This window comes from Bidens hawaiensis, unplaced genomic scaffold, assembly GCF_021521415.1.
Source record: "Bidens hawaiensis isolate Kalapana, Puna unplaced genomic scaffold, B.hawaiensis_p1.1 tig00032805_1, whole genome shotgun sequence".
Lineage (NCBI taxonomy): Eukaryota > Viridiplantae > Streptophyta > Magnoliopsida > Asterales > Asteraceae > Bidens > Bidens hawaiensis.
In genome coordinates, this window is record NW_027495604.1 from 1,117 (window position 1) to 3,304 (window position 2,188).

Sequence of the window (2,188 nt, forward strand, 5' to 3'; positions counted from 1 at the left end):
TTTTCTTTCCGTCAATTTCATTTCTTTTCCACCCTTAAATTAACTCACGAACAGCGGGGTAAGCGCTAACCAATGATATTGGCTCTTCCTACAAACCACGCCCAAACATCAATTTGGCATATTTGAAATAAAAGGAGATTGCCACTTTTAGGCTTGAATTCATGAAAACACTCGACGGTTCCCACGAAGGTGGTAGGCTACTTATAGATACTTTTCAGCGATGGATTCCCATCGGTGATGGACCCCACACCGAGAACTCTAAAGTCTAAATGCAAATGCAAATCCTAATCCAAACTTTGATAAAAACATTAGCGACTAAATTATCAACGGATTTTCCGACTGTGATTGACACACACAAACAAATGTTTGGAAAATTCTGATTGGGCATCCAATTTCAAAACCTTAGCTTCAACGTCAGCGACCAAGTACTGATGCATTTTCCATCGGTGATCCGTAAGTAATTATTGGGCAAAACTTCCCCCCCCCCCCCAGAGACAAACTTGTATTTTAGAATCTTTTTTCCCTCTCGATACTAGCCGATAGATACAAGTGATCAGTATTAACCGTATGTGACACTCCTTTATATTGTTAGTGATTTTGAATTTGATTAAGATACATGTATGGATGGATTTGAACTTGTTGTCAAGTAAATTATAGATACAATTAGAAGGTATACAATTATCTTATGGATTTAATTCATTTAGAGCATCTTTAATGCGTAAATCCACAAACGCCACATGCATTAATTTAGTTAAGTTGTGATAAAAGCAATTGGTGATGAGAATCACATTGATACAAAGAAACAAAAATACATACACGCACTTTATAAATAGTACATCTAAGGAGCGTATCTTTAATCTCCTTGAACCACCAACCTGCTTAAAGAAGCATAACTGTTGATCAAAGCCAAAGCATTGCTGGTTAAGTGTGCAACATTCACAATCTTTCCTCTTATGAAATTTTTCATTTTGGGGTCACTCTTAAACCCTTCAGAGCACGTGTCTTCATCCGTCATTGCAGAACTGACCCACGTTTGTATGTCGCTCATCACTAGCCCTGGTTCTTTGGAACCTGGATGAGTCATCTCGTCAAGTGATCTTCTCAACTCGTAAATGGAGTCACTCAACAACTCAAGGCAGTCTTTCATGGCTGCAACCTCTCAAGGAGCCATGCCGTGCACTTTGGACAATTTAATCATTGATGAAGAGGTCGAGAGGGTTGTGTCAAGGCTCACGGATAGAGTTGTCTGGGCTAATAGCTTAGGGCTTGTTTGGATTGCACCCGCTCGTGTTGAGAGGGAGTTAAAGCATAGTGTTGGATAAGTGGTCAAACCACATGATGTTCTTATGAATTCAACATTTGTTTGCTCAAGGGCTGAGATGAAACTGATGGAGGAAGTGAATAAGATAAGTATTGTTTATGAGGATGTGTGAACTTTCCATATTGTGTGTGTGTAAAGAAGTTTGAAGCAAATGAGGTTGGTTATGAAAGTGTAGCAAGTTCATCCCACATTTATAGGAAAATTTAATGTTGATATCTTTAATAAAGACTATGATTAATAACTAATGAAAAGATCGCAAGCTTTAATTAATATTGGGCTAAGATAATGTTGTACATGTGACAAAATAGGTTGCAAGTGGCCCTTCACAACGTGCAATTATGGAATCTTTAGCCATCTTATACTGTTATATATGTTGGATGATATTCTGCAAGTTGGATTTTCGATCTGATCGACATAAATAATTCAATATTTTAAGCCAGCTTATGTGTGAGATAATTATCAAATTGGAGGTAAGTGAACTAGTAGGGTCCTCACACTCGCCCACACACACGTACACAAAGAGACACACAAGAGCTGATACTATGTAACTATATGTAGATATTTATGTTGCCAATTCAGCAAATTAAAGTGCAATATCTTTTATTATCTAGTAAATTGGAGGCAAGTTAACTAGTATTTCCTACTTTTACAATTTGCAATCCCCGTGAAATTATTTTAGAATTATGAAAAATGTTGATTTTCGAGAATATAGTGTCTTTCTAGCTACCCGTGAATTTTTCATTACCACTACTAAACTAATTAAAAGCATTACCTAGGGAACTTTTGAGATGTTACGTCTTTATTTCCCTCCCAGTAATCCGTCGCAAAATGTATCCCAATTTAAAGAGAAAAAAAAATATATTTTAT

The 2,188-nt window shown here is 36.7% G+C and overlaps 1 pseudogene; it reads right to left on the bottom strand.

Moving 5' to 3' along the window:
- Positions 1 to 741: 741 nt before the first annotated feature.
- Positions 742 to 1,414, bottom strand: LOC143584082 (21 kDa protein pseudogene; annotated as a pseudogene).
- Positions 1,415 to 2,188: the final 774 nt, after the last annotated feature.